This window comes from Glycine soja, chromosome 9 (assembly GCF_004193775.1).
Source record: "Glycine soja cultivar W05 chromosome 9, ASM419377v2, whole genome shotgun sequence".
Classification (NCBI taxonomy): Eukaryota; Viridiplantae; Streptophyta; class Magnoliopsida; order Fabales; family Fabaceae; genus Glycine; species Glycine soja.
The window spans coordinates 15,684,493-15,697,333 of record NC_041010.1 but is presented as its reverse complement, the minus strand read 5'-3'; the positions used below and the strand labels follow the sequence as shown (position 1 = coordinate 15,697,333).

General features: G+C 37.9%; 1 non-coding gene across 1 annotated transcript; it reads right to left on the bottom strand.

The window, feature by feature from the left end:
* Nucleotides 1–11,406: 11,406 nt before the first annotated feature.
* On the bottom strand, nt 11,407–11,513 carry LOC114369084. The gene has a single exon (XR_003657542.1). It is a non-coding gene; the product is annotated as a small nucleolar RNA R71 (small nucleolar RNA).
* Between the last annotated feature and the right edge of the window lie 1,328 nt (nt 11,514–12,841).

Sequence of the window (12,841 nt, the reverse complement as noted above, 5' to 3'; positions counted from 1 at the left end):
TCCGCTCACCTTTTCACCATTTAGACACAATCGTGTCCGATGGCACGCAGAGACAAATTATGGTCATTCTGCGCCTTTTGTCATCCAGAGGCGGCGAGCCCGATGACATGCGGAGACAAATTATGGTCATTCCGCTCACCTTTTCGCCATTTAGACACAATCGTGTCCAATGGCACGCAGAGACAAATTATGGTCATTCTGTGCCTTTTGTCATCCCAAGGCAGCGAGCCTGATGACATGCAGAGACAAATTATGGTCATTCCGAACACCTTTACGCCATTCAGACACAATCGTGTCCGATGGCACGCAGAGACAAATTATGGTCATTCTGCGCCCTTTTGTCATCCAGAGGCGGCGAACCCGATGACATGCGGAGACAAATTATGGTCATCTGCACGCTTTTGCTATCTGTAAGACTCGACGAGTGATAAAAGCGCAGAGACAAATTATGGTCATTCTGCGCTCTTTGTCATTCAGGAGCAGCGAGTCGAGTGATAAACACACAGAGACAAATTATGGTCATTCTGCGCCTTTTGTCATTCAGGAGCAGCGAGTTGAGTGATAAACGCACAGAGACAAATTATGGTTATTCTACGCCCTTTGTCATTCAGGAGCAGCGAGTCGAGTGATAAACGCGCAGAGACAAATTATGGTCATTCTGCGCCCTTTGTCATTCAGGAGCAGCGAGTCAAGTGATAAATGCGTAGAAACAAATTAGGGTCATTCTGCTCCCTTTGTCATTCAGGAGCAGCGAGTCGAGTGATAAACGTGCAGACACAAATTATGGTCATTCTGTACCCTTTGTCATTTAGGAGCAGTGAGTCGAGTGGTGGGCGGAGACAAATTATGGTCATTCCGCACACCTTTTCTCCATCCAGAGGCGATCGTGTCCGATGGCACGCAGAGACAAATTATGGTCATTCTGCGCCTTGTGCCAACCAAGAGGAACGAATTCAGGAGTATCAGGATGATGTTGGTCGTTTGATGTTGATTATTTTCAAATTTTTTGCAGGTTCCGCTGGCAGGGAGATTGACCGGCCGAATGGTGTTTCGCTCGAATGAAATTAGTGTCTTATCTTTACTTCCCTTATATCTCCAATAAAAGACAAGTAAAAAGGGGCAACTGTCATACCCTAATTTCGTCCAAGGATCATCTGTTTGTTGGGATGCGACCCTTGCTTAATCATTTCGAGGTACTTGACGCCCATCGTTAGGCAATCCGTGAAGTTCCGCGACATGTTGGGAGTTGAAAGAACGTGTTAAGGCGCAATCCGTAAAGTTTCGTAACATTCGGGAAGCCAAAGAAGGGATGATTGTGTAATCCGTAAGGTTTCGTGACATTACGGAAAGAAAACAAGTATCGTTATGTAATTCGTAAAGTTCCATAACGTTACGGAAAAAGAATCAGCAAAAAAGGACAGGGGGTGTATTTAGTAAATAGGGGGTAAAAATAGCAATCAGGCCCACTTGGGCCTTCTAGGGTCTTCCAACAGAAGGCGGTGCCTTCTGGTGGAAGCAACCCAACTCGCCTAGGCGAGCTGGGTGGCAACCACCTCCCTCCTTTCCCCTATAAATAGGGGTAGGAGGGCAGAACAAAAATGTTCAACCCTCTTGATATCTGAGAATCACTTAAAATTAGTGAGAAAAATTGTTTCCGTGAAGAAAATCCAAGCCGAGGCGCTTCCGTAACGCTTCCGAGACGTTTCCGTGGGTGATTTCGCGAAGGTTTTCCATCATTCTTCATCGTTCTTCGTTCGTTCTTCGGTCTTTAACAGGTAAGTTCCCAAAATCGAACTTTTCAATTCATTCTATGTACCCTTAGTGGTCCCCTGTTGTTTCGCATGCTTTTATTTTCATTTCATTTACTTTCCGTACCCCTTTTTGACGTGCTTTAGTCATTTATATAAGTCATTTTCTCGCCTAATAAAAAAATAAAATAAATTTTCACCAATCATTTGAATTGTAACATCTTTTAATTTCTGTTAAAATGAAATCCGACCGTTCGGTCATGCCGTAACCACGTTTAAAACCAAAAGAGGAAAAATAATAATATAATAATAAAAAAAATATCTTTTACTAAAATAACCAAAAAAAATCAATCGGACGTTTCTCTTTGGAATTTTTCTTTCATAATCGAATTGACTAATAACCCAAGTGAAATTAAGGCTAAAATCAATTCATAAACCAAGCTTTTGTCATCACCTAAAAAAACCATTTTTAAAGGTCCAACGTCTTGAAATGGTCCTTTTTTCTTTTATTGGTTAGACATGGATTTAAAAAGCTTAAAAAAAACAACACATAGCTTTGTCACCTCTTTCAAAAAACCAAGAGATCATTAATGGTCCAATGCCTTAATGTTTTCTCTCCTTTCAAAAGAATTGAAAGATCGTTTAGTGATCCAACGCCTTAAAATGACCTTTCATTCAACATAAATATATCTTGCAAAAAAAGGATAAAGACAACTTAACCAACGTTCAATTCTCAAAGAACTACGTAGGTCTGATTTCCTTATCACAATTGAGGAATACGTAGGAGCAAGGGAAACACCCTTGTCGACCACAAAAAGATAAAAAATATAAAAAGGCATAAAAAGACATAAGAATGTAAAAAAGGGGAAGATAAATCAAATTGAAGTCATATTCGCACACTTGATTAAAGGTTGTCGTCCTTTGTGACGGATGCGTGGGGTGCTAATACCTTCCCCATGCGTAAATACAACTCCCGAACCTTTCACTTAAAGTTCATAGACCACGTATTTTCCGGTTTTTCTGACGTTTTCCTCAAATAAACGTTGGTGGTGACTCTGCGCGTATTCCTTTCTTAGAAGACGCACCCGTGAGTCTCGCGCCGCCCTCCCGTCAAAGGGTAGGTTGCGACATAATGTATTATGCATCTTATCATAGAAGTGATGGAGGTTGTGGGAAAGATGAAGGTGAGAGGAGGCTTAGGAGACATGGGATAGGGAGTTATGGAGGAAGAGATAGAGAGGAAAAATAATAGAGAAGCTTAAAATTCCTAACTTTCAAATGAAGCGTGACCCAAAGGCATATCTTGAGTGGGAGATGAAAGTTGACTAAATCTTTGCATGACATGAGTATAGTAAAGAAAATAAGATTAGGTTGGCTACCTTAGGGTTTGATGACAAAGCACCCACATGGTGGAAACTTGAAGAAAATGCAAGAGAGGAGGATAAGGAAGCTTGAGATAGAAACTTGGAAAGAAATGAAGGAGCTTATGAGGAAGACATTCTTACCGCCTTCTTATGAGAGAGATGCTTATGACAGACTACAAAACCTCACACAAGATAGCAAGAGTCTTGAAGAGTACCATAAAGAGATGATAATGACTATAAGGAGAGCCAATGTACAAGAGCCTAAAACTTCCATGACAACGTTCCTATGTGGGCTTAATAGAGACATCCAATGCATTGTGAAGTTGCAGCACTATGAAAGCTTGGATATGGTGCATCAAGCCAAGAAAATAGAGAGACAACTTGAGAGGAAGCATTCCTACAAAAAGACCTATCAGTATAACTCTTTTAGTGGTAAGGACAAGTCCAAGAAGGAGGGATCTTCCCCATCTAAGCAACAAGGTTCAAAGTCTCCAAGTGGTAAACATGTTTCTAACCCTAGCATTTCTTCTACTTCTAGGAACATTTCAATTAAATGCTTTAAATGTTTGCACAACATTGTCCAAACAAGAAAACCAAAGTTTTGAGGGACAATGAGATTGTCACTAGTGAGTTTTCTTATATTAGTTCATCTAATATCTCTAGAACTAATGATAGTTGATGTGGTACCAAATGTAACATCCTAATTTTCTCAGGTTGGAAAGTCCTAAGTAGAAATTGTTTGTGTTTGTTGATATGCAATGTAGTAGTATTATTCTTAGTGTAATCATACATTGAACCATCATTAGACAGTCAGGTGATCTAGATTTAAGTCCTGAGTCTAAGGAGTAGTGGTTTAGATAAAGAGAACCCTTAGTCAAACCATCTGTCAACTATAGTTTAGAAAGTCAAAGTAAAGATATCTTTCATTAATGGCAATTTAGTAATTAAATATTTTAGGCCAAGTAGAGAGATATAGATAGATTAATGGAAGTTTAGAACATGTATGTGTCTAGATGTGAGAAACTATTAGTTCAAATGATTAAGGAAAAGGAGAATTAATTTTTCATTCTCTGTAATTATTTTTAGTCAAGATTAAAAGAAGATATTAATAAATGACCTTATCACTCTAGAATTAATTTAGAAGTTAGAATTAATTAAGGACTAATTGAGAGCTTAAGTTTCTAAGTGTAATTAGTTTGAATTGAAAGAAAAGAGAGAAAAACCTATGGGGACCCACATGTGGTGCCCTCACTTAACCTAACCCTTCCCTCTATAGAAGAGAAGCAATCCCCCTGGTTGTGTGTTGGTTCTCCAAGGGGAGGGAGAGGGAGTTCTTTTCTTTTTCTTCTTCTTCTTCTTCTCTTCCTCCATTGTTGAGGGCTTAAGTTCTTGGAGGTCTAGGTGAGTTTTCTCAACCTCTTCCTTTACTGAAGACCATTTTCTTATTCTCGTGAAGCTTGAATGTCCATCTCCTTCTCTTTCACTCTTCATTTTCATGACTAGGAAGGATTCAAGTTTCTAGCTCAACCCACACTATTTTCTTTGCTTCATTGAGTCAACAAAGAGTTAAGGGAGTAGTATTTCATTTCTTAGGACCCGTACTATGTTGCTAGGAACTCGAACTTCATTTACATGATGATTTTGTATGTTTAGTACAAATCCCATAACTCTGTAATTGTGGTACTGTGAATACTGCGAATTGAATTTGTGAATTTTGGATTCAAATTTGAGTTCATTGACCCTAAAAACCTAGGAAAGCATACATGATATGTCTCATTTGGATTTGTGTAGCTTTGGGAAATTAATTTTCAAGTTAGAGCAATATATATGATTTTCATGATCTGTTTTCGTAGCTTTTGAATTTGGAGTTGGAATATTTTGATATTGACCTCAAAATTGGACTTATTAGGTCCAAAAACCTAGGGTTAGACATAGAATACACTCCATTTGAGTTAGTATAGCCTATGGAACCATAATTTCAAGTTACGTGCTCTTTTGGTAAATCCTGCACTATTTTGAATGAAGTGTGCATATGAGCTTATTTTCTTTATATTTTGACCATGGAATTGTGTTTCTCATATTTAAAAACATATGGTTTGATATAAAATTTGCATGGAAATTTTGTTTTTAAAAGCGGGTGATTATGCGCAATTCCAAATGAGAAAGTGCCTGTATGTGTAGAATTGTATGAAAATTATGATATAGCTTATGGACTAAATTGCTTGCTTTGATTGATTACTATTATGTAGAATTGCTATGATTAAATGATTTTAAGATCAAGAATGACCACTTGGCAAGGCATGTTTCATGATTTGAATTGTTGCGCTTTAGGATTGGGTCCGGTGGTGTCCAACCCTCGGAAACTTTTACTTGGATGTCTTGTGATGGATTAACTATTGGATTGATAGTGATGGATGTGCAAGTGGTAATGTCCACTTAAGGGCCCATTTTGATGATGACCCTAACAAAGGAAGAGGATTAATTCCCTTCTTTTCCTATTATGTTTGTGTGTGTGTCGCAACGGGGGCCACGACAAGACGACAATAAAAAAAGATAAGAAGATAGAGTTTTCCAAAAAGGAAAACTAGAGGAGTTGCCACCAACGTTTATTTAAGAAAAACATCAGAAAACCAAAAAGGATAAGGAATGGTCTACGGTTTGAGAAAAAGGATTCGGGAGTCGTTTACATGCGGAGAAGGTGTTAACACCCCGTGCACCCGTCATGAAAACGGGCAACCTTTAATCGAGTGGGTTAAAAATAAAGTGACTTTTTAATTATTTATTTTCCCTTGAGAACATGAGTTATGCTTTTTATATTTTTTGTTTATTTAGAAGAAGAGAGCGAATTTTTATTTTTTAGAAAAAAAAGGGAATTTTATGTTTTTTTAGTTTTTTATGTCGACAAGGGGTTTGCCCATGCTCCTACATATCCTCGAGAACAATGAGGAAATTAGACTTATGTAGTTCTTTGGATAGACAACAACTTGTGTGTTGGGTTGATTTTTGTTTTTTTTTTTTTGAAATATTTGTTTTAATTGTGTGACAAAGAGTTGTTAAGGCGTTGGACCTTGAAACAACATTGAATTTTAAGAAAATTATGGAGGGAATCACTTAAGGCATTGGACCTTGAAGCGATCTCGAGTAATGTGCAATTTGTATGGAGAAAGAGGAGAATTGAGTGATTATTTGTTTGTGGAGGAAAGAGAGAATCTCAAGTATACTTTGTAAAGTCAAGCATGTCGGAGACCCAGCATGGCTTTCATGAAATTTTACTCAAACATTATCAAAACACTACCAAGCATGTCAAAGACCCATCATGGAATGCACGAAATGTGAAAAAAGATTTTGGGTTTGTGGTAAACTTTGCGAAGTCAAGAAAGTCGAAGACCCATCATGACATTCGCTAAATTTCCCACATGTTTATTAAAACACCACCAAGCAAGTCGGAGACCCAGCATAGAGTGCACAAAATGTAAGCGTGTACTAAAGAGTACTAACATAGAATTTCAAAATGATTAACGTAGCGTTAAGTAATCACTAGACAAGACACACAAATTAATTGAATGGGAATAGAAAGAGATAGAATAGAAGCAGGGAATATACTTAGCAATTAAGGGTGCAGGGTTAAGACATGGGGGAAATAAATAAGTGACGGAATATTTACAATACACTACAAACTAACCAGGCAATGCAATGCAGTGAGCTTCTTTTGCCTTATTTTCTGCGTGTTCTCTATGTGTTTTTGTGTAAATCTTTTATTCTCTGTAATTGTGTGTCTAATTGTGTTCATATCTCCTCATTTTATAGTGTTCTTTGTCCTTTCGTCCTTTATAATTGTTTCCCTTTTTATTATTATTTTTTCTTGTTTTATTTTTGTTCTTCCTTTCCTTTTATTTGTTTTTTCCTTATTTTCTTTCTTTCCTTTTTTTTCTTTTTTCGTTTTCTTTTTCTTTCCTCTTCTCCTATTTTTTTTACTTTCTTTTTTCTATTTTCCTTCTTTCCTTTTTTCTCTTTTTTTCTTTCTTTCCTTTTTTTTATTTTCTATCTTCTTTTTTTCATTTTTTTATTTTTTTATTTTCTTATTTTTCATTATTTTTTTTTTGAAAAATTTGTCCGGACAGAATTAGGATCTGACAACTGTCCCTCTTTACTTGTCTTTTATTAAAAATAAAAGATAAGTAAAGATGATGACACTAATTTTGTTCAGTTGATCCTTCGAAAGATCAAAACATGAGAATGAAGAATCTTTGGAAAGATCACAACTAAGGACTTTGAATCTATGAAATGTAAAAGCAAAGGACATTGAGTTCTATGAAATTAAAATTAGAAGACGTTTAATCTTGTGAAACTAAAAATGGAGGACGTTGTGTCCTATGAAATTAAAATTAGAAGACGTTTAATCTTGTGAAACTAAAAATGGATGACGTTGAGTCCTATGAAACTAAAGGCAAAGGATGTTGAATCCTATGAAACTAAAAGGAAGAGGATGTTGAGACCAATGAAACTAAAAATGGAGGACATTGACTCCTATGAAACTAAAAAGGAGGACGCTAAGTCCTATAAAACTAATAATGGAGGACATTGAGTCCAATGAAACTAAAAACAGAGGACGTTGAGTCCTATGAAAGTAAAAAGAAGGATGGTGAGTCCTATGAAACTAAAGACAAAGGACATTGAATCCTATGAAAGTAAAAAGGAGGACATTGAGTCCTATGAAACTAAAAACGGAGGACGTTGAGTCCTATGAAATTAAAAAGGAGCACATTGAGTCCTATGAAACTAAAAATGGAGGACATTAAGTCCTATGAAACTAAAAAGGAGGACCTTGAGTCCTATCAAAGTAAAAAGGAGGACATTGAGTCCTATGAAACTAAAAACAGAGGATGTTGAGTCCTATGAAACTAAAAATGAGGACCTTGAGTCCTATGAAAGTAAAAAGGAGGACGTTGAGTCCTATGAAACTAAAAAGGAGGAGCTTGAGTCCTATGAAACTAAAAAGGAGGTTGAGTCCTATGAAACTGAAAACGGAGGATGTTCAGCCCTATAAAACTAAAAACGGAGGATGTTGAGTCCTATGAAAGTAAAAAGAAGGACGTTGAGTCCTATGAAATTAAAAACGAAGGACATTGAGTCCTATGAAACTAAAAATGGAGGATGTTGAGTCCTATGAAAATAAATACAAAGGACGTTGAGTCCTATGAAACTAAAAGAAAGAGGATATAGAGTCCTATGAAGCTAAAAACGAAGGATGTTGAGTCCTATGAAACTGAAAAAGAGGACCTTAAGTTCTATGAAACTAAAAATGGAGGACGTTGACTCCTACGAAAGTAAAAAGGAGGACATTGAGTCCTATGAAACTAAAAACGGAGGATGTTGAGTGCCATGAAAGTGAAAAGGAGGACGTTGAGTCCTATGAAACTAAAAATGGAGGACGTTGAGTCCTATGAAAGTAAAAAGGAGGACCTTGTGTCCTATGAAAGTAAAAAAGAGGACCTTAAGTCCTATGAAACTAAAAACAGAGGACGTTGAGTCCTATAAAACTTAAAAGGAGGACGTTGAGTGCTATAAAAGTAAAAAGGAGGATGTTGAGTCCTATGAAACAAAAAACGGAGGATGTTGAGTCCTATGAAACTAAAAAGGAGGACGTTGAGTCCTATGAATCTAAGAAGGAGGACGTTGAGTCCTATGAAAGTAAAAACAAAGTACGTTGAGTCCTATGAAATTCAAATAGAGGACATTGAGTCCTATGAAACATAAAGCAGATGACATTGAGTCCTATGAAATTAAAAACGGAGGATGTTGAGACCTATGAATTTGAAAACAAAGGACGTTGAGTCCTATGAAAAATAAAAACAGAGGATGTTGAGTCCTATGAAACATAAAAAGATAAGACGTTGAGTCCTATGAAACATAAAGCAGAGGATGTTGAGTCGTATCAAATAGAAAGCAGAGGACGTTGAGTCCTAGGAAACTAAAGATAGAGGACATTGAGTCTTATGAACATGCCAACAGGTGTTGGTACACAAAGGCTCAAACTTGTAAGAAAGCGAGTGATGTGCCATCATTTTCTTCTATTTTCTAAACCCTTTTTGCACCATTTTAATTATTGATTGGTCTTAATTGTCAATTAATTAGGCAGCTTTATTATTTGGGCTCATTTAGCTAATTTGATGTTTTTAATCTAATTTCAGGAATTAATGAAACATTGGGCTTAATCCGGATTTTGGTTGTGGACTTGAAGAGGGCAAATAAAGCAGCGCTTACCTTAGTTAATTTCTAATTAGGAAATTTCGCAATTTTATTTTATGTTGTTCAGTGTTTATTTCATTTTGGGCCAGAGTATTGTAATAGGGCCCAGTGACTTTGAGTGACTCTTTTTAAATAGCTGCCTTGGGATTCGTGCAGGGGGATTCTATTGAGCTATGCTATTTTCATTATTCAGAGCTTTGGTTTTAGGTTTTCACGTTTTTCTGTTCCCTTGTTATAGTTTTCGTTCTTAATGCAAATTTCCGTTTTCTGCTTCTAATTACGAGTTCATTCTTGCTTCTTCTTCAACTTTCATTTACGTTTCTGTTCATTTACGTTGTTGTTCATTTACGTTTCTGCTTCATGTTTCATTTGCGTTTTCTGTTTGAATCCATGGAAGGCTAGATTTTCTGGTGTTGTTTCCTTTTGAGGACGAAGCCCAACTCTCTTTGAGGTTTCGTTTGTAATGTGGTTTCCTGGCAGTTTTCCCTTCACCAGTTATCCCAATTTCGTGAATATTAATCAGTGCACGCTTCGTGTTCGATTAATTGCCTCTGAGCCTAACTTGCGTTCATGCTTAATGGACGAAGGGCTAACTGGTGTATGTGGTGCCTAATGGACGAAGGGCTAGCTAGTGTTGTGTGTTTAATCCTTTCGTGTTTTATGTTTAATTGTTAGTATTGTGTTAGTATGTGTGTTAGTGTTGTTTAGTGTCCTGGTATTTTGTTTAATGTGTGTTCTGTTTCAGTTTTACCATTAAGCGTTTCCCCTGTTTCAGTCTTGGGTGTTTTGCTGTGAAGATTGTGCTTGAAAACAGAGTAGTAGTAGAAATCAGCTTGCGGAAAAACAGAATAGTAGTAGAAATCAATTAGAGACGGAATTTAGCGACCACCCATGCTGAATTATTTGGGATTTTTTGTTTTAGTAGCTAGGGTTGTTATTTTTGGCTGAATTTTTTGTGGTAACTTCTTTTAATCCATATTTTGTGGGAAAAATAGCTAGAGCCTTTAGTTTGGTCAGATTTGAAAGTTCCAAAAAACTAGCAAATTTTGTGTTTGTCAAAACTTCAAACGGCCATAACTTTTGCTCCGGTTATCAGAATCGCAATTATTATATATGCATTTGGGGTAGAAAAAAATTTCCTACGCCATGGCAGCCAGCCTACGGCGGGCTGAGGTCTCCATCGTCCAAAAAAAGCGATTCTGTCAAAAGTTTTTTATTTTTCATGTTTTATTCACATATTTTTCTTAACCTACCAATTTTAGCTTTCATAGTTAGACTTTGAATTTTTGTCTGAAATTTTTTGTGCTATCTTATCATCATTTTATAAGGTTTCTCACAAAATTTCAAGTAATTTGGATATCATTTGAGGGTAGCTGTAGTTCAAACCTACACCTTTATTTACATGACAAGGCAACTAGCTGTGTGCATGCTGAATGTAGTGTATGACTAGAGGCAATCCATCTGACTTACAACCCTTTGATCCTGAGATAGATAGGACATTTCATAGATTAGTTAGGCATCATTTTATACCTTTTGATCATTCTGAGCATTCCATAACTGGTGAATCTGTGCATTCTGTTATTGGTGATTTTGAACATCCTGATCTTGAGCATTATAATTTTGAGCATTCTGATTCTGAGCATTCTGATTTTGCACATTCTGAGAACATGGCACAACCTCCACCTCGTGAGAGGACTCTAAGGGAACTGGTTGCACCTGATTTCACCTATGAAAGCTTGTGCATCCAATACCTTGATGAGGATGTCCCATATGTTCTTAAAACTGGACTGATTCATTTGCTTCCAAAGTTTCATGGCCTTGCAGGTGAAGACCCGCACAAACATTTGAAAGAATTTCACATTGTCTGCTCCACCATGAAAGCCCCAGATGTCCAAGAGGATCACATATTTCTGAAGGCTTTTCCTCATTCATTAGAGGGAGTGGCAAAGGACTGGCTGTATTACCTTGCTCCAAGGTCCATCACGAGCTGGGATGACCTTAAGAGAGTATTCTTAGAAAAAATTTTCCCTGCTTCCAGGACCACAGCCATCAGGAAGGATATCTCAGGTATTAGACAACTCAGTGGAGAGAGCCTGTATGAGTACTGGGAGAGATTTAAGAAACTATGTGCCAGTTGCCCCCACCATCAGATTTCAGAACAGCTTCTTCTCCAATATTTTTATGAAGGACTCAGTAATATGGAGAGAAGTATGATAGATGCTGCCAGTGGTGGAGCCCTTGGAGACATGACTCCTGCTGAAGCCAGAAATTTAATTGAGAAGATGGCCTCCAACTCCCAGCAGTTTAGTGCCAGAATTGATGCCATAGTCATTAGAGGAGTGCATGAGGTAGCTACAAACCCATCTGCATCATCTGAAACTAAGAAGCTTGAAGGCAAACTGGATGCATTGGTCAACTTGGTAACCCAGCTGGCCTTGAATCAGAAATTTGTACCTGTCGCAAGGGTTTGTGGTTTGTGCTCCTCTGCTGACCACCATACAGACCTTTGCCCTTCCATGCAGCAACCTGGAGCAATTGAGCAGCCTGAAGCTTATGCTGCAAATATTTACAATAGACCTCCTCAACCTCAGCAACAAAATCAACCACAGCAGAGCAATTATGACCTTTCCAGCAACAGATACAACCCTGGATGGAGGAATCACCCTAACCTCAGATGGTCCAGCCCTCAGCAACAACAACAGCAGCCTACTCCTTCCTTCCAAAATGCTGCTGGCCCAAGCAGACCATACATTCCTCCACCAATCCAACAACAGCAACAACCCCAGAAACAACCAACAGTTGAGGCCCCTCCACAACCTTCCCTCGAAGAACTTGTGAGGCAAATGACTATGCAGAACATGCAGTTTCAGCAAGAGACCAGAGCCTCCATTTAGAGCTTAACCAATCAGATGGGACAATTAGCTACCCAATTGAATCAACAACAGTCCCAGAATTCTGACAAGCTGCCTTCTCAAGCTGTCCAAAATCCCAAAAATGTCAGTGCCATTTCATTGAGGTCGGGAAAGCAGTGTCAAGGACCTCAACCCGTAGCACCTTCCTCATCTGCAAATGAACCTGCCAAACTTCACTCTATTCCAAAAAAAGGTGATGACAAAAATCTACCTAACAATTTCTGTGCAGGTGAATCTTCTTCCATAGGTAATTCTGATTTGCAGAAGCAGCACATTCCCCCTCTTCCATTCCCTCCAAGAGCAGTTTCCAACAAAAAAATGGAAGAGGCAGAGAAAGAGATCTTGGAAACATTTAGAAAAGTAGAGGTAAACATACCTCTGTTGGATGCAATAAAGCAAATTCCAAGATATGCCAAATTCTTGAAGGAGCTGTGCACTAATAAGCGGAAGCTTAAAGGAAGTGAACGAATTAGCATGGGCAGAAATGTCTCCGCGTTGATTGGTAAATCTGTTCCTCAAATTCCTGAAAAATGCAAAGATCCAGGTACATTCAGCATACCTTGTATTA